Here is a 20,859-nt window from a genome sequence, read left to right as displayed (position 1 = left end):
CTTCTGAGTAGGAGAAAAAGTCTGTAAAAATGGAAATTTTGGTCACATTGAGGATTTAAAACGTAGTTATTCAACATGAGGCACATTCCAAATGACATTTTCAATCAATTTTTCTACAGTCCAAAAAATCTATTTTCTGATGAAAAAAGAGGACCCGTGACCTGTCGAACTTTCTCCAGATAGTCAGAAATGGTAATTTTTTAATGTTTAATTTTGTGACTGTGAATGACTATTGCATGTGAATTATCATTTTTGGAACTAAAACAATAGTGTTTAGAGTCATTGTAATGCCTGAAATTGGTCGAAATAGAAGCTTCTGAGTAGGAGAAAAAGTATGTAAAAATGGCAATTTTGGTCACAATGAGGCTTTAAAAAGTAGTTATTCAACATGAGGCACAATCCAAATGACATTTTCAATGAATTTTTCTACAGTCCAAAAAATCAATTTTCTGATGAAAAACGAGGACCGGTGACCTGTCGAATTTTCTCCAGATGGTCAGAAATGGTAATTTTTTAATGTTTAATTTTTTGACTGTAAATGACTATTGCATGTGAATTATCACTTTTAGACTAAAACAAGAGTGTTTAGTGTCATTCTAATGCCTGAAATTGGTCGAAATAGAAGCTTCTGAGTAGGAGAAAAAGTCTGTAAAAATTGAAATTTTGGTCACATTGAGGATTTAAAACGTAGTTATTCAACATGAGGCACAATCCAAATGACATTTTCAATCAATTTTTCTACAGTCCAAAAAATCAATTTTCTGATGAAAAAAGAGGACCCGTGACCTGTAGAACTTTCTCCAGATGGTCAGAAATGGTAATTTATTAATGTTTAATTTTGTGACTGAAAATTAGTATTGCATGTGAATTATCACTTTTGGAACTCAAGCAAGAGTGTTTAGAGTCATTTGCATGCCTGAAATTGGTCGAAATAGAAGCTCCTGAGTAGGAGAAAAAGTCTGTAAAAATGGCAATTTTGGTCACAATGAGGCTTTAAAAAGTAGTTATTCAACATGAGGCACAATCCAAATGACATTTTCAATCAATTTTTCTACAGTCCAAAAATCTATTTTCTGATGAAAAATGAGGACCCGTGACCTGTCGAACTTTCTCCAGATGGTCAGAAATGGTAATTTATTAATGTTTAATTTTGTGACTGAAAATGACTATTGCATGTGAATTATCACTTTTGGAACTCAAGCAAGAGTGTTTAGAATCATATGAATGCCAGAAATTGGTCGAAATAGAAGCCCCTGAGTAGGAGAAAAAGTCTGTAAAAATGGAAATTTTGGTCACATTGAGGATTTAAAAAGTAGTTATTCAACATGAGGCACAATCCAAATGACATTTTCAATCAATTTTTCTACAGTCCAAAAATCTATTTTCTGATGAAAAATGAGGACCCATGACCTGTCGAACTTTCTCCAGATGGTCAGAAATGGTAATTTTTGAATGTTCAATTTTTTGACTGTGAATGACTATTGCATGTGAATTATCATTTTTGGAACTAAAACAAGAGTGTTTAGTGTCATTTTAATGCCTGAAATTGGTCGAAATAGAAGCTCCTGAGTAGGAGAAAAAGTCTGTAAAAAAGGCAATTTTGGTCAAAATGAGGCTTTAACAAGTAGTTATTCAACATGAGGCACAATCCAAATGACATTTTCAATCAATTTTTCTCCAGTCCAAAAAATCCGTTTTCTGATGAAAAACGAGGACCCGTGACCTGTCGAACTTTCTACAGATGGTCAGAAATGGTAATTTTTTAATGTTTAATTTTTTGACTGTGAATGACTATTGCATGTGAATTATCATTTTTGGAACTAAAACAAGAGTGTTTAGTGTCATTTTAATGCCTGAAATTGGTCGAAATAGAAGCTTCTGAGTAGGAGAAAAAGTCTGTAAAAATGGAAATTTTGGTCACATTGAGGATTTAAAACGTAGTTATTCAACATGAGGCACAATCCAAATGACATTTTCAATCAATTTTTCTACAGTCCAAAAAATCCATTTTCTGATGAAAAACGAGGACCCGTGACCTGTCGAACTTTCTACAGATGGTCAGAAATGGTAATTTTTTAATGTTTAATTTTTTGACTGTAAATGACTATTGCATGTGAATTATCACTTTTGGAACTAAAACAAGAGTGTTTAGTGTCATTTTAATGCCTGAAATTGGTCGAAATAGAAGCTTCTGAGTAGGAGAAAAAGTCTGTAAAAATGGAAATTTTGGTCACATTGAGGATTTAAAACGTAGTTATTCAACATGAGGCACAATTCAAATGACATTTTCAATCAATTTTTCTACAGTCCAAAAAATCCATTTTCTGATGAAAAACGAGGACCCGTGACCTGTCGAACTTTCTCCAGATGGTCAGAAATGGTAATTTTTTAATGTTTAATTTTTTGACTGTAAATGACTATTGCTTGTGAATTATCACTTTTGGAACTAAAAGAAGAGTGTTTGGAGTCATGTTAATGCCTGAAATTGGTCGAAATAGAAGTTTCTGAGGAGGAGAAAAAGTCTGTAAAAATTGTAATTTTGGTCACATTGAGGCTTTAAAAAGTAGTTATTCAACATGAGGCACAATCCAAATGACATTTTCAATCAATTTTTCTACAGTCCAAAAATCTATTTTCTGATGAAAAATGAGGACCCGTGACCTGTCGAACTTTCTCCAGATGGTCAGAAATGGTAATTTTTGAATGTTTAATTTTTTGACTGTGAATGACTATTGCATGTGAATTATCATTTTTGGAACTAAAACAAGAGTGTTTAGAGTCATTGTAATGCCTGAAAATGGTCGAAATAGAAGCTTCTGAGTAGGAGAAAAAGTCTGTAAAAATGGCAATTTTGGTCACAATGAGGCTTTAAAAAGTAGTTATTCAACATGAGGCACAATCCATATGACATTTTCAATGAATTTTTCTACAGTCCAAAAAATCAATTTTCTGATGAAAAACGAGGACCCGTGGCCTGTCGAACTTTCTCCAGATGGTCAGAAATGGTAATTTTTTAATGTTTAATTTTTTGACTGTAAATGACTATTGCATGTGAATTATCACTTTTGGAACTAAAACAAGAGTGTTTAGTGTCATTTTAATGCCTGAAATTGGTCGAAATAGAAGCTTGTGAGTAGGAGAAAAAGTCTGTAAAAATGGCAATTTTGGTCACATTGAGGCTTTAAAAAGTAGTTATTCAACATGAGGCACAATCCAAATGACATTTTCAATCAATTTTTCTACAGTCCAAAAAATCCATTTTCTGATGAAAAAAGAGGACCCGTGACCTGTCGAACTTTCTCCAGATGGTCAGAAATGGTAATTTATTAATGTTTAATGTTGTGACTAAAAATGACTATTGCATGTGAATTATCACTTTTGGAACTCAAGCAAGAGTGTTTAGAGTCATTTTAATGCCTGAAATTGGTCAAAATAGAAGCTCCTGAGTAGGAGAAAAAGTCTGTAAAAAAGGCAATTTTGGTCAAAATGAGGCTTTAACAAGTAGTTATTCAACATGAGGCACAATCCAAATGACATTTTCAATCAATTTTTCTCCAGTCCAAAAAATCCATTTTCTGATGAAAAACGAGGACCCGTGACCTGTCGAACTTTCTCCAGATGGTCAGAAATGGTAATTTTTTAATGTTTATTTTTTGACTGTAAATGACTATTGCTTGTGAATTATCACTTTTGGAACTAAAAGAAGAGTGTTTAGAGTCATTTTAATGCCTGAAATTGGTCGAAATAGAAGCTCCTGAGTAGGAGAAAAAGTGTGTAAAAATGGCAATTTTGGTCACATTGAGGCTTTAAAAAGTAGTTATTCAACATGAGGCACAATCCAAATGACATTTTCAATCAATTTTTCTCCAGTCCAAAAAATCCATTTTCTGATGAAAAACGAGGACCCGTGACCTGTCGAACTTTCTACAGATGGTCAGAAATGGTAATTTTTTAATGTTTAATTTTTTGACTGTAAATGACTATTGCATGTGAATTATCACTTTTAGACTAAAACAAGAGTGTTTAGTGTCATTTTAATGCGTGAAATTGGTCGAAATAGAAGCTTCTGAGTAGGAGAAAAAGTCTGTAAAAATGGAAATTTTGGTCACATTGAGGATTTAAAACGTAGTTATTCAACATGAGGCACATTCCAAATGACATTTTCAATCAATTTTTCTACAGTCCAAAAAATCTATTTTCTGATGAAAAAAGAGGACCCGTGACCTGTCGAACTTTCTCCAGATGGTCAGAAATGGTAATTTATTAATGTTTAATTTTGTGACTGAAAATGACTATTGCATGTGAATTATCACTTTTGGAACTCAAGCAAGAGTGTTTAGAGTCATTTGAATGCCTGAAATTGGTCGAAATAGAAGCTCCTGAGTAGGAGAAAAAGTCTGTAAAAATGGAAATTTTGGTCACATTGAGGATTTAAAAAGTAGTTATTCAACATGAGGCACAATCCAAATGACATTTTCAATCAATTTTTCTACAGTCCAAAAATCTATTTTCTGATGAAAAATGAGGACCCGTGACCTGTCGAACTTTCTCCAGATGGTCAGAAATGGTAATTTTTGAATGTTCAATTTTTTGACTGTGAATGACTATTGCATGTGAATTATCATTTTTGGAACTGAAACAAGAGTGTTTAGAGTCATTGTAATGCCTGAAATTGGTCGAAATAGAAGCTTGTGAGTAGGAGAAAAAGTCTGTAAAAATGGCAATTTTGGTCACATTGAGGCTTTAAAAAGTAGTTATTCAACATGAGGCACAATCCAAATGACATTTTCAATCAATTTTTCTACAGTCCAAAAATTCCATTTTCTGATGAAAAACGAGGACCCGTGACCTGTCGAACTTTCTCCAGATGGTCAGAAATGGTAATTTTTTAATGTTTAATTTTTTGACTGTAAATGACTATTGCATGTGAATTATCACTTTTGGAACTAAAACAAGAGTGTTTAGTGTCATTTTAATGCCTGAAATTGGTCGAAATAGAAGCTTCTGAGTAGGAGAAAAAGTCTGTAAAAATGGAAATTTTGGTCACATTGAGGATTTAAAACGTAGTTATTCAACATGAGGCACAATTCAAATGACATTTTCAATCACTTTTTTTCTACAGTGCAAAAAATCCATTTTCTGATGAAAAACGATGACCCGTGACCTGTCGAACTTTCTCCAGATGGTCAGAAATGGTAATTTTTAAATGTTTAATTTTTTGACTGTAAATGACTATTGCTTGTGAATTATCACTTTTGGAACTAAAAGAAGAGTGTTTGGAGTCATGTTAATGCCTGAAATTGGTCGAAATAGAAGTTTCTGAGGAGGAGAAAAAGTCTGTAAAAATTGTAATTTTGGTCACATTGAGGCTTTAAAAAGTAGTTATTCAACATGAGGCACAATCCAAATGACATTTTCAATCAATTTTTCTACAGTCCAAAAATCTATTTTCTGATGAAAAATGAGGACCCGTGACCTGTCGAACTTTCTCCAGATGGTCAGAAATGGTAATTTTTGAATGTTTAATTTTTTGACTGTGAATGACTATTGCATGTGAATTATCATTTTTGGAACTAAAACAAGAGTGTTTAGAGTCATTGTAATGCCTGAAAATGGTCGAAATAGAAGCTTCTGAGTAGGAGAAAAAGTCTGTAAAAATGGCAATTTTGGTCACAATGAGGCTTTAAAAAGTAGTTATTCAACATGAGGCACAATCCAAATGACATTTTCAATGAATTTTTCTACAGTCCAAAAAATCAATTTTCTGATGAAAAACGAGGACCCGTGGCCTGTCGAACTTTCTCCAGATGGTCAGAAATGGTAATTTTTTAATGTTTAATTTTTTGACTGTAAATGACTATTGCATGTGAATTATCACTTTTGGAACTAAAACAAGAGTGTTTAGTGTCATTTTAATGCCTGAAATTGGTCGAAATAGAAGCTTGTGAGTAGGAGAAAAAGTCTGTAAAAATGGCAATTTTGGTCACATTGAGGCTTTAAAAAGTAGTTATTCAACATGAGGCACAATCCAAATGACATTTTCAATCAATTTTTCTACAGTCCAAAAAATCCATTTTCTGATGAAAAAAGAGGACCCGTGACCTGTCGAACTTTCTCCAGATGGTCAGAAATGGTAATTTATTAATGTTTAATGTTGTGACTAAAAATGACTATTGCATGTGAATTATCACGTTTGGAACTCAAGCAAGAGTGTTTAGAGTCATTTTAATGCCTGAAATTGGTCAAAATAGAAGCTCCTGAGTAGGAGAAAAAGTCTGTAAAAAAGGCAATTTTGGTCAAAATGAGGCTTTAACAAGTAGTTATTCAACATGAGGCACAATCCAAATGACATTTTCAATCAATTTTTCTCCAGTCCAAAAAATCCATTTTCTGATGAAAAACGAGGACCCGTGACCTGTCGAACTTTCTCCAGATGGTCAGAAATGGTAATTTTTTAATGTTTAATTTTTTGACTGTAAATGACTATTGCTTGTGAATTATCACTTTTGGAACTAAAAGAAGAGTGTTTAGAGTCATTTTAATGCCTGAAATTGGTCGAAATAGAAGCTTCTGAGTAGGAGAAAAAGTGTGTAAAAATGGCAATTTTGGTCACATTGAGGCTTTAAAAAGTAGTTATTCAACATGAGGCACAATCCAAATGACATTTTCAATCAATTTTTCTACAGTCCAAAAATAAATTTTCTGTTGAAAATGAGGACCTGTGACCTGTCGAACTTTCTCCAGATGGTCAGAAATGGTAATTTTTGAATGTTTAATTTTTTGACTGTGAATGACTATTGCATGTGAATTATCACTTTTGGGACTAAAACAAGAGTGTTTAGAGTCATTGTAATGCCTGAAATTGGTCGAAATAGAAGCTTCTGAGTAGGAGAAAAAGTCTGTAAAAATGGCAATTTTGGTCACATTGAGGCTTTAAAAAGTAGTTATTCAACATGAGGCACAATCCAAATGATATTTTCAATCAATTTTTCTACAGTCCAAAAATTCCATTTTCTGATGAAAAACGAGGACCCGTGACCTGTCGAACTTTCTACAGATGGTCAGAAATGGTAATTTTTTAATGTTTAATTTTTTGACTGTAAATGACTATTGCATGTGAATTATCACTTTTAGACTAAAACAAGAGTGTTTAGTGTCATTTTAATGCGTGAAATTGGTCGAAATAGAAGCTTCTGAGTAGGAGAAAAAGTCTGTAAAAATGGCAATTTTGGTCACATTGAGGCTTTAAAAAGTAGTTATTCAACATGAGGCACAATCCAAATGACATTTTCAATCAATTTTTCTACAGTCCAAAAAATCCATTTTCTGATGAAAAAAGTGGACCCGTGACCTGTCGAACTTTCTCCAGATGGTCAGAAATGGTAATTTATTAATGTTTAATGTTGTGACTAAAAATGACTATTGCATGTGAATTATCACTTTTGGAACTCAAGCAAGAGTGTTTAGAGTCATTTTAATGCCTGAAATTGGTCAAAATAGAAGCTCCTGAGTAGGAGAAAAAGTCTGTAAAAAAGGCAATTTTGGTCAAAATGAGGCTTTAACAAGTAGTTATTCAACATGAGGCACAATCCAAATGACATTTTCAATCAATTTTTCTCCAGTCCAAAAAATCCATTTTCTGATGAAAAACGAGGACCCGTGACCTGTCGAACTTTCTACAGATGGTCAGAAATGGTAATTTTTTAATGTTTAATTTTTTGACTGTAAATGACTATTGCATGTGAATTATCACTTTTAGACTAAAACAAGAGTGTTTAGTGTCATTTTAATGCGTGAAATTGGTCGAAATAGAAGCTTCTGAGTAGGAGAAAAAGTCTGTAAAAATGGAAATTTTGGTCACATTGAGGATTTAAAACGTAGTTATTCAACATGAGGCACATTCCAAATGACATTTTCAATCAATTTTTCTACAGTCCAAAAAATCTATTTTCTGATGAAAAAAGAGGACCCGTGACCTGTCGAACTTTCTCCAGATGGTCAGAAATGGTAATTTATTAATGTTTAATTTTGTGACTGAAAATGACTATTGCATGTGAATTATCACTTTTGGAACTCAAGCAAGAGTGTTTAGAGTCATTTGAATGCCTGAAATTGGTCGAAATAGAAGCTCCTGAGTAGGAGAAAAAGTCTGTAAAAATGGAAATTTTGGTCACATTGAGGATTTAAAAAGTAGTTATTCAACATGAGGCACAATCCAAATGACATTTTCAATCAATTTTTCTACAGTCCAAAAATCTATTTTCTGATGAAAAATGAGGACCCGTGACCTGTCGAACTTTCTCCAGATGGTCAGAAATGGTAATTTTTGAATGTTCAATTTTTTGACTGTGAATGACTATTGCATGTGAATTATCATTTTTGGAACTGAAACAAGAGTGTTTAGAGTCATTGTAATGCCTGAAATTGGTCGAAATAGAAGCTTGTGAGTAGGAGAAAAAGTCTGTAAAAATGGCAATTTTGGTCACATTGAGGCTTTAAAAAGTAGTTATTCAACATGAGGCACAATCCAAATGACATTTTCAATCAATTTTTCTACAGTCCAAAAATTCCATTTTCTGATGAAAAACGAGGACCCGTGACCTGTCGAACTTTCTCCAGATGGTCAGAAATGGTAATTTTTTAATGTTTAATTTTTTGACTGTAAATGACTATTGCATGTGAATTATCACTTTTGGAACTAAAACAAGAGTGTTTAGTGTCATTTTAATGCCTGAAATTGGTCGAAATAGAAGCTTGTGAGTAGGAGAAAAAGTCTGTAAAAATGGCAATTTTGGTCACATTGAGGCTTTAAAAAGTAGTTATTCAACATGAGGCACAATCCAAATGACATTTTCAATCAATTTTTCTACAGTCCAAAAATTCCATTTTCTGATGAAAAACGAGGACCCGTGACCTGTCGAACTTTCTACAGATGGTCAGAAATGGTAATTTTTTAATGTTTAATTTTTTGACTGTAAATGACTATTGCATGTGAATTATCATTTTTGGAACTAAAACAAGAGTGTTTAGAGTCATTGTAATGCCTGAAAATGGTCGAAATAGAAGCTTCTGAGTAGGAGAAAAAGTCTGTAAAAATGGCAATTTTGGTCACAATGAGGCTTTAAAAAGTAGTTATTCAACATGAGGCACAATCCAAATGACATTTTCAATGAATTTTTCTACAGTCCAAAAAATCAATTTTCTGATGAAAAACGAGGACCCGTGGCGTGTCGAACTTTCTCCAGATGGTCAGAAATGGTAATTTTTTAATGTTTAATTTTTTGACTGTAAATGACTATTGCATGTGAATTATCACTTTTGGAACTAAAACAAGAGTGTTTAGTGTCATTTTAATGTCTGAAATTGGTCGAAATAGAAGCTTGTTAGTAGGAGAAAAAGTCTGTAAAAATGGCAATTTTGGTGACATTGAGGCTTTAAAAAGTAGTTATTCAACATGAGGCACAATCCAAATGACATTTTCAATCAATTTTTCTACAGTCCAAAAAATCCATTTTCTGATGAAAAAAGAGGACCCGTTACCTGTCGAACTTTCTCCAGATGGTCAGAAATGGTAATTTATTAATGTTTAATTTTGTGACTGAAAATGACTATTGCATGTGAATTATCACTTTTGGAACTCAAGCAAGAGTGTTTAGAGTCATTTTAATGCCTGAAATTGGTCAAAATAGAAGCTCCTGAGTAGGAGGAAAAGTCTGTAAAAATGGCAATTTTGGTCACAATGAGGCTTTAAAAAGTAGTTATTCAACATGAGGCACAATCCAAATGACATTTTCAATCAATTTTTCTACAGTCCAAAAATAAATTTTCTGTTGAAAATGAGGACCTGTGACCTGTCGAACTTTCTCCAGATGGTCAGAAATGGTAATTTTTGAATGTTTAATTTTTTGACTGTGAATGACTATTGCATGTGAATTATCACTTTTGGGACTAAAACAAGAGTGTTTAGAGTCATTGTAATGCCTGAAATTGGTCGAAATAGAAGCTTCTGAGTAGGAGAAAAAGTCTGTAAAAATGGCAATTTTGGTCACATTGAGGCTTTAAAAAGTAGTTATTCAACATGAGGCACAATCCAAATGATATTTTCAATCAATTTTTCTACAGTCCAAAAATTCCATTTTCTGATGAAAAACGAGGACCCGTGACCTGTCGAACTTTCTACAGATGGTCAGAAATGGTAATTTTTTAATGTTTAATTTTTTGACTGTAAATGACTATTGCATGTGAATTATCACTTTTAGACTAAAACAAGAGTGTTTAGTGTCATTTTAATGCGTGAAATTGGTCGAAATAGAAGCTTCTGAGTAGGAGAAAAAGTCTGTAAAAATGGAAATTTTGGTCACATTGAGGATTTAAAACGTAGTTATTCAACATGAGGCACATTCCAAATGACATTTTCAATCAATTTTTCTACAGTCCAAAAAATCTATTTTCTGATGAAAAAAGAGGACCCGTGACCTGTCGAACTTTCTCCAGATAGTCAGAAATGGTAATTTTTTAATGTTTAATTTTTTGACTGTAAATGACTATTGCATGTGAATTATCACTTTTGGAACTAAAACAAGAGTGTTTAGTGTCATTTTAATGCCTGAAATTGGTCGAAATAGAAGCTTGTGAGTAGGAGAAAAAGTCTGTAAAAATGGCAATTTTGGTCACATTGAGGCTTTAAAAAGTAGTTATTCAACATGAGGCACAATCCAAATGACATTTTCAATCAATTTTTCTACAGTCCAAAAATTCCATTTTCTGATGAAAAACGAGGACCCGTGACCTGTCGAACTTTCTACAGATGGTCAGAAATGGTAATTTTTTAATGTTTAATTTTTTGACTGTAAATGACTATTGCATGTGAATTATCATTTTTGGAACTAAAACAAGAGTGTTTAGAGTCATTGTAATGCCTGAAATTGGTCGAAATAGAAGCTTCTGAGTAGGAGAAAAAGTCTGTAAAAATGGCAATTTTGGTCACAATGAGGCTTTAAAAAGTAGTTATTCAACATGAGGCACAATCCAAATGACATTTTCAATGAATTTTTCTACAGTCCAAAAAATAAATTTTCTGTTGAAAAATGAGGACCCGTGACCTGTCGAACTTTCTCCAGATGGTCAGAAATGGTAATTTTTGAATGTTTAATTTTTTGACTGTAAATGACTATTGCATTTGAATAATCACTTTTAGACTAAAACAAGAGTGTTTAGTGTCATTTTAATGCCTGAAATTGGTCGAAATAGAAGCTTCTGAGTAGGAGAAAAAGTCTGTAAAAATGGAAATTTTGGTCACATTGAGGATTTAAAACGTAGTTATTCAACATGAGGCACAATCCAAATGACATTTTCAATCAATTTTTCTACAGTCCAAAAATTCCATTTTCTGATGAAAAACGAGGACCCGTGACCTGTCGAACTGTCTACAGATGGTCAGAAATGGTAATTTTTTAATGTTTAATTTTTTGACTGTAAATGACTATTGCATGTGAATTATCACTTTTAGACTAGAACAAGAGTGTTTAGTGTCATTTTAATGCGTGAAATTGGTCGAAATAGAAGCTTCTGAGTAGGAGAAAAAGTCTGTAAAAATGGAAATTTTGGTCACATTGAGGATTTAAAACGTAGTTATTCAACATGAGGCACATTCCAAATGACATTTTCAATCAATTTTTCTACAGTCCAAAAAATCTATTTTCTGATGAAAAAAGAGGACCCGTGACCTGTCGAACTTTCTCCAGATGGTCAGAAATGGTAATTTATTAATGTTTAATTTTGTGACTGAAAATGACTATTGCATGTGAATTATCACTTTTGGAACTCAAGCAAGAGTGTTTAGAATCATATGAATGCCAGAAATTGGTCGAAATAGAAGCCCCTGAGTAGGAGAAAAAGTCTGTAAAAATGGAAATTTTGGTCACATTGAGGATTTAAAAAGTAGTTATTCAACATGAGGCACAATCCAAATGACATTTTCAATCAATTTTTCTACAGTCCAAAAATCTATTTTCTGATGAAAAATGAGGACCCATGACCTGTCGAACTTTCTCCAGATGGTCAGAAATGGTAATTTTTGAATGTTCAATTTTTTGACTGTGAATGACTATTGCATGTGAATTATCATTTTTGGAACTAAAACAAGAGTGTTTACAGTCATTGTAATGCCTGAAATTGGTCGAAATAGAAGCTTGTGAGTAGGAGAAAAAGTCTGTAAAACTGGCAATTTTGGTCACATTGAGGCTTTAAAAAGTAGTTATTCAACATGAGGCACAATCCAAATGACATTTTCAATCAATTTTTCTACAGTCCAAAAATTCCATTTTCTGATGAAAAACGAGGACCCGTGACCTGTCGAACTTTCTCCAGATGGTCAGAAATGGTAATTTTTTAATGTTTAATTTTTTGACTGTAAATGACTATTGCATGTGAATTATCACTTTTGGAACTAAAACAAGAGTGTTTAGTGTCATTTTAATGCCTGAAATTGGTCGAAATAGAAGCTTCTGAGTAGGAGAAAAAGTCTGTAAAAATGGAAATTTTGGTCACATTGAGGATTTAAAACGTAGTTATTCAACATGAGGCACAATCCAAATGACATTTTCAATCAATTTTTCTACAATCCAAAAAATCAATTTTCTGATGAAAAACGAGGACCCGTGACCTGTCGAACTTTCTACAGATGGTCAGAAATGGTAATTTTTTAATGTTTAATTTTTTGACTGTAAATGACTATTGCATGTGAATAATCACTTTTAGACTAAAACAAAAGTGTTTAGTGTCATTTTAATGCCTGAAATTGGTCGAAATAGAAGCTTCTGAGTAGGAGAAAAAGTCTGTAAAAATGGAAATTTTGGTCACATTGAGGATTTAAAACGTAGTTATTCAACATGAGGCACAATCCAAATGACATTTTCAATCAATTTTTCTACAGTACAAAGAATCAATTTCCTGATGAAAAAAGAGGACCCGTGACCTGTCGAACGTTCTCCAGATGGTCAGAAATGGTAATTTATTAATGTTTAATTTTGTGACTGTGAATGACTATTGCATGTGAATTATCATTTTTGGAACTAAAACAAGAGTGTTTAGAGTCATTGTAATGCCTGAAATTGGTCGAAATAGAAGCTTCTGAGTAGGAGAAAAAGTGTGTAAAAATGGCAATTTTGGTCACATTGAGGCTTTAAAAAGTAGTTATTCAACATGAGGCACAATCCAAATGACATTTTCAATCAATTTTTCTACAGTCCAAAAATAAATTTTCTGTTGAAAATGAGGACCTGTGACCTGTCGAACTTTCTCCAGATGGTCAGAAATGGTAATTTTTGAATGTTTAATTTTTTGACTGTGAATGACTATTGCATGTGAATTATCACTTTTGGGACTAAAACAAGAGTGTTTAGAGTCATTGTAATGCCTGAAATTGGTCGAAATAGAAGCTTCTGAGTAGGAGAAAAAGTCTGTAAAAATGGCAATTTTGGTCACATTGAGGCTTTAAAAAGTAGTTATTCAACATGAGGCACAATCCAAATGATATTTTCAATCAATTTTTCTACAGTCCAAAAATTCCATTTTCTGATGAAAAACGAGGACCCGTGACCTGTCGAACTTTCTCCAGATGGTCAGAAATGGTAATTTTTTAATGTTTAATTTTTTGACTGTAAATGACTATTGCATGTGAATTATCACTTTTAGACTAAAACAAGAGTGTTTAGTGTCATTTTAATGCGTGAAATTGGTCAAAATAGAAGCTTCTGAGTAGGAGAAAAAGTCTGTAAAAATGGAAATTTTGGTCACATTGAGGATTTAAAACGTAGTTATTCAACATGAGGCACATTCCAAATGACATTTTCAATCAATTTTTCTACAGTCCAAAAAATCTATTTTCTGATGAAAAAAGAGGACCCGTGACCTGTCGAACTTTCTCCAGATGGTCAGAAATGGTAATTTATTAATGTTTAATTTTGTGACTGAAAATGACTATTGCATGTGAATTATCACTTTTGGAACTCAAGCAAGAGTGTTTAGAGTCATTTGAATGCCTGAAATTGGTCGAAATAGAAGCTCCTGAGTAGGAGAAAAAGTCTGTAAAAATGGAAATTTTGGTCACATTGAGGATTTAAAAAGTAGTTATTCAACATGAGGCACAATCCAAATGACATTTTCAATCAATTTTTCTACAGTCCAAAAATCTATTTTCTGATGAAAAATGAGGACCCGTGACCTGTCGAACTTTCTCCAGATGGTCAGAAATGGTAATTTTTGAATGTTCAATTTTTGACTGTGAATGACTATTGCATGTGAATTATCATTTTTGGAACTAAAACAAGAGTGTTTAGAGTCATTGTAATGCCTGAAATTAGTCGAAATAGAAGCTTGTGAGTAGGAGAAAAAGTCTGTAAAAATGGCAATTTTGGTCACATTGAGGCTTTAAAAAGTAGTTATTCAACATGAGGCACAATCCAAATGACATTTTCAATCAATTTTTCTACAGTCCCAAAATTCCATTTTCTGATGAAAAACGAGGACCCGTGACCTGTCGAACTTTCTACAGATGGTCAGAAATGGTAATTTTTTAATGTTTAATTTTTTGACTGTAAATGACTATTGCATGTGAATTATCATTTTTGGAACTAAAACAAGAGTGTTTAGAGTCATTGTAATGCCTGAAAATGGTCGAAATAGAAGCTTCTGAGTAGGAGAAAAAGTCTATAAAAATGGCAATTTTGGTCACAATGAGGCTTTAAAAAGTAGTTATTCAACATGAGGCACAATCCAAATGACATTTTCAATGAATTTTTCTACAGTCCAAAAAATCAATTTTCTGATGAAAAACGAGGACCCGTGGCGTGTCGAACTTTCTCCAGATGGTCAGAAATGGTAATTTTTTAATGTTTAATTTTTTGACTGTAAATGACTATTGCATGTGAATTATCACTTTTGGAACTAAAACAAGAGTGTTTAGTGTCATTTTAATGTCTGAAATTGGTCGAAATAGAAGCTTGTTAGTAGGAGAAAAAGTCTGTAAAAATGGCAATTTTGGTGACATTGAGGCTTGAAAAAGTAGTTATTCAACATGAGGCACAATCCAAATGACATTTTCAATCAATTTTTCTACAGTCCAAAAAATCCATTTTCTGATGAAAAAAGAGGACCCGTGACCTGTCGAACTTTCTCCAGATGGTCAGAAATGGTAATTTATTAATGTTTAATTTTGTGACTGAAAATGACTATTGCATGTGAATTATCACTTTTGGAACTCAAGCAAGTGTTTAGAGTCATTTTAATGCCTGAAATTGGTCAAAATAGAAGCTCCTGAGTAGGAGGAAAAGTCTGTAAAAATGGCAATTTTGGTCACAATGAGGCTTTAAAAAGTAGTTATTCAACATGAGGCACAATCCAAATGACATTTTCAATCAATTTTTCTACAGTCCAAAAATAAATTTTCTGTTGAAAATGAGGACCTGTGACCTGTCGAACTTTCTCCAGATGGTCAGAAATGGTAATTTTTGAATGTTTAATTTTTTGACTGTGAATGACTATTGCATGTGAATTATCACTTTTGGGACTAAAACAAGAGTGTTTAGAGTCATTGTAATGCCTGAAATTGGTCGAAATAGAAGCTTCTGAGTAGGAGAAAAAGTCTGTAAAAATGGCAATTTTGGTCACATTGAGGCTTTAAAAAGTAGTTATTCAACATGAGGCACAATCCAAATGATATTTTCAATCAATTTTTCTACAGTCCAAAAATTCCATTTTCTGATGAAAAACGAGGACCCGTGACCTGTCGAACTTTCTACAGATGGTCAGAAATGGTAATTTTTTAATGTTTAATTTTTTGACTGTAAATGACTATTGCATGTGAATTATCACTTTTAGACTAAAACAAGAGTGTTTAGTGTCATTTTAATGCGTGAAATTGGTCGAAATAGAAGCTTCTGAGTAGGAGAAAAAGTCTGTAAAAATGGAAATTTTGGTCACATTGAGGATTTAAAACGTAGTTATTCAACATGAGGCACATTCCAAATGACATTTTCAATCAATTTTTCTACAGTCCAAAAAATCTATTTTCTGATGAAAAAAGAGGACCCGTGACCTGTCGAACTTTCTCCAGATGGTCAGAAATGGTAATTTATTAATGTTTAATTTTGTGACTGAAAATGACTATTGCATGTGAATTATCACTTTTGGAACTCAAGCAAGAGTGTTTAGAATCATTTCAATGCCAGAAATTGGTCGAAATAGAAGCTCCTGAGTAGGAGAAAAAGTCTGTAAAAATGGAAATTTTGGTCACATTGAGGATTTAAAAAGTAGTTATTCAACATGAGGCACAATCCAAATGACATTTTCAATCAATTTTTCTACAGTCCAAAAATCTATTTTCTGATGAAAAATGAGGACCCATGACCTGTCGAACTTTCTCCAGATGGTCAGAAATGGTAATTTTTGAATGTTCAATTTTTTGACTGTGAATGACTATTGCATGTGAATTATCATTTTTGGAACTAAAACAAGAGTGTTTAGAGTCATTCTAATGCCTGAAATTGGTCGAAATAGAAGCTTGTGAGTAGGAGAAAAAGTCTGTAAAAATGGCAATTTTGGTCACATTGAGGCTTTAAAAAGTAGTTATTCAACATGAGGCACAATCCAAATGATATTTTCAATCAATTTTTCTACAGTCCAAAAATTCCATTTTCTGATGAAAAACGAGGACCCGTGACCTGTCGAACTTTCTACAGATGGTCAGAAATGGTAATTTTTTAATGTTTAATTTTTTGACTGTAAATGACTATTGCATGTGAATTATCACTTTTAGACTAAAACAAGAGTGTTTAGTGTCATTTTAATGCGTGAAATTGGTCGAAATAGAAGCTTCTGAGTAGGAGAAAAAGTCTGTAAAAATGGAAATTTTGGTCACATTGAGGATTTAAAACGTAGTTATTCAACATGAGGCACATTCCAAATGACATTTTCAATCAATTTTTCTACAGTCCAAAAAATCTATTTTCTGATGAAAAAAGAGGACCCGTGACCTGTCGAACTTTCTCCAGATGGTCAGAAATGGTAATTTTTTAATGTTTAATTTTTTGACTGTAAATGACTATTGCATGTGAATTATCACTTTTAGACTAAAACAAGAGTGTTTAGAGTCATTGTAATGCCTGAAATTGGTCGAAATAGAAGCTTCTGAGTAGGAGAAAAAGTCTGTAAAAATGGCAATTTTGGTCACAATGAGGCTTTAAAAAGTAGTTATTCAACATGAGGCACAATCCAAATGACATTTTCAATGAATTTTTCTACAGTCCAAAAAATCAATTTTCTGATGAAAAACGAGGACCGGTGACCTGTCGAATTTTCTCCAGATGGTCAGAAATGGTAATTTTTTAATGTTTAATTTTTTGACTGTAAATGACTATTGCATGTGAATTATCACTTTTAGACTAAAACAAGAGTGTTTAGTGTCATTTTAATGCGTGAAATTGGTCGAAATAGAAGCTTCTGAGTAGGAGAAAAAGTCTGTAAAAATGGAAATTTTGGTCACATTGAGGATTTAAAACGTAGTTATTCAACATGAGGCACATTCCAAATGACATTTTCAATCAATTTTTCTACAGTCCAAAAAATCTATTTTCTGATGAAAAAAGAGGACCCGTGACCTGTCGAACTTTCTCCAGATAGTCAGAAATGGTAATTTTTTAATGTTTAATTTTTTGACTGTAAATGACTATTGCATGTGAATTATCACTTTTGGAACTAAAACAAGAGTGTTTAGTGTCATTTTAATGCCTGAAATTGGTCGAAATAGAAGCTTGTGAGTAGGAGAAAAAGTCTGTAAAAATGGCAATTTTGGTCACATTGAGGCTTTAAAAAGTAGTTATTCAACATGAGGCACAATCCAAATGACATTTTCAATCAATTTTTCTACAGTCCAAAAATTCCATTTTCTGATGAAAAACGAGGACCCGTGACCTGTCGAACTTTCTACAGATGGTCAGAAATGGTAATTTTTTAATGTTTAATTTTTTGACTGTAAATGACTATTGCATGTGAATTATCATTTTTGGAACTAAAACAAGAGTGTTTAGAGTCATTGTAATGCCTGAAATTGGTCGAAATAGAAGCTTCTGAGTAGGAGAAAAAGTCTGTAAAAATGGCAATTTTGGTCACAATGAGGCTTTAAAAAGTAGTTATTCAACATGAGGCACAATCCAAATGACATTTTCAATGAATTTTTCTACAGTCCAAAAAATAAATTTTCTGTTGAAAAATGAGGACCCGTGACCTGTCGAACTTTCTCCAGATGGTCAGAAATGGTAATTTTTGAATGTTTAATTTTTTGACTGTAAATGACTATTGCATTTGAATAATCACTTTTAGACTAAAACAAGAGTGTTTAGTGTCATTTTAATGCCTGAAATTGGTCGAAATAGAAGCTTCTGAGTAGGAGAAAAAGTCTGTAAAAATGGAAATTTTGGGCACATTGAGGATTAAAAACGTAGTTATTCAACATGAGGCACAATCCAAATGACATTTTCAATCAATTTTTCTACAGTCCAAAAATTCCATTTTCTGATGAAAAACGAGGACCCGTGACCTGTCGAACTGTCTACAGATGGTCAGAAATGGTAATTTTTTAATGTTTAATTTTTTGACTGTAAATGACTATTGCATGTGAATTATCACTTTTAGACTAGAACAAGAGTGTTTAGTGTCATTTTAATGCGTGAAATTGGTCGAAATAGAAGCTTCTGAGTAGGAGAAAAAGTCTGTAAAAATGGAAATTTTGGTCACATTGAGGATTTAAAACGTAGTTATTCAACATGAGGCACATTCCAAATGACATTTTCAATCAATTTTTCTACAGTCCAAAAAATCTATTTTCTGATGAAAAAAGAGGACCCGTGACCTGTCGAACTTTCTCCAGATGGTCAGAAATGGTAATTTATTAATGTTTAATTTTGTGACTGAAAATGACTATTGCATGTGAATTATCACTTTTGGAACTCAAGCAAGAGTGTTTAGAATCATATGAATGCCAGAAATTGGTCGAAATAGAAGCCCCTGAGTAGGAGAAAAAGTCTGTAAAAATGGAAATTTTGGTCACATTGAGGATTTAAAAAGTAGTTATTCAACATGAGGCACAATCCAAATGACATTTTCAATCAATTTTTCTACAGTCCAAAAATCTATTTTCTGATGAAAAATGAGGACCCATGACCTGTCGAACTTTCTCCAGATGGTCAGAAATGGTAATTTTTGAATGTTCAATTTTTTGACTGTGAATGACTATTGCATGTGAATTATCATTTTTGGAACTAAAACAAGAGTGTTTAGAGTCATTGTAATGCCTGAAATTGGTCGAAATAGAAGCTTGTGAGTAGGAGAAAAAGTCTGTAAAACTGGCAATTTTGGTCACATTGAGGCTTTAAAAAGTAGTTATTCAACATGAGGCACAATCCAAATGACATTTTCAATCAATTTTTCTACAGTCCAAAAATTCCATTTTCTGATGAAAAACGAGGACCCGTGACCTGTCGAACTTTCTCCAGATGGTCAGAAATGGTAATTTTTTAATGTTTAATTTTTTGACTGTAAATGACTATTGCATGTGAATTATCACTTTTGGAACTAAAACAAGAGTGTTTAGTGTCATTTTAATGCCTGAAATTGGTCGAAATAGAAGCTTCTGAGTAGGAGAAAAAGTCTGTAAAAATGGAAATTTTGGTCACATTGAGGATTTAAAACGTAGTTATTCAACATGAGGCACAATCCAAATGACATTTTCAATCAATTTTTCTACAATCCAAAAAATCAATTTTCTGATGAAAAACGAGGACCCGTGACCTGTCGAACTTTCTACAGATGGTCAGAAATGGTAATTTTTTAATGTTTAATTTTTTGACTGTAAATGACTATTGCATGTGAATAATCACTTTTAGACTAAAACAAAAGTGTTTAGTGTCATTTTAATGCCTGAAATTGGTCGAAATAGAAGCTTCTGAGTAGGAGAAAAAGTCTGTAAAAATGGAAATTTTGGTCACATTGAGGATTTAAAACGTAGTTATTCAACATGAGGCACAATCCAAATGACATTTTCAATCAATTTTTCTACAGTACAAAGAATCAATTTCCTGATGAAAAAAGAGGACCCGTGACCTGTCGAACGTTCTCCAGATGGTCAGAAATGGTAATTTATTAATGTTTAATTTTGTGACTGTGAATGACTATTGCATGTGAATTATCATTTTTGGAACTAAAACAAGAGTGTTTAGAGTCATTGTAATGCCTGAAATTGGTCGAAATAGAAGCTTCTGAGTAGGAGAAAAAGTGTGTAAAAATGGCAATTTTGGTCACATTGAGGCTTTAAAAAGTAGTTATTCAACATGAGGCACAATCCAAATGACATTTTCAATCAATTTTTCTACAGTCCAAAAATAAATTTTCTGTTGAAAATGAGGACCTGTGACCTGTCGAACTTTCTCCAGATGGTCAGAAATGGTAATTTTTGAATGTTTAATTTTTTGACTGTGAATGACTATTGCATGTGAATTATCACTTTTGGGACTAAAACAAGAGTGTTTAGAGTCATTGTAATGCCTGAAATTGGTCGAAATAGAAGCTTCTGAGTAGGAGAAAAAGTCTGTAAAAATGGCAATTTTGGTTACATTGAGGCTTTAAAAAGTAGTTATTCAACATGAGGCACAATCCAAATGATATTTTCAATCAATTTTTCTACAGTCCAAAAATTCCATTTTCTGATGAAAAACGAGGACCCGTGACCTGTCGAACTTTCTCCAGATGGTCAGAAATGGTAATTTTTTAATGTTTAATTTTTTGACTGTAAATGACTATTGCATG

This window comes from Triturus cristatus, chromosome 4_1 (genome assembly GCF_964204655.1).
Source record: "Triturus cristatus chromosome 4_1, aTriCri1.1, whole genome shotgun sequence".
Lineage (NCBI taxonomy): Eukaryota > Metazoa > Chordata > Amphibia > Caudata > Salamandridae > Triturus > Triturus cristatus.
The sequence above is the reverse complement of the archived record's forward strand: the minus strand, read 5'-3'. Positions refer to the sequence as shown.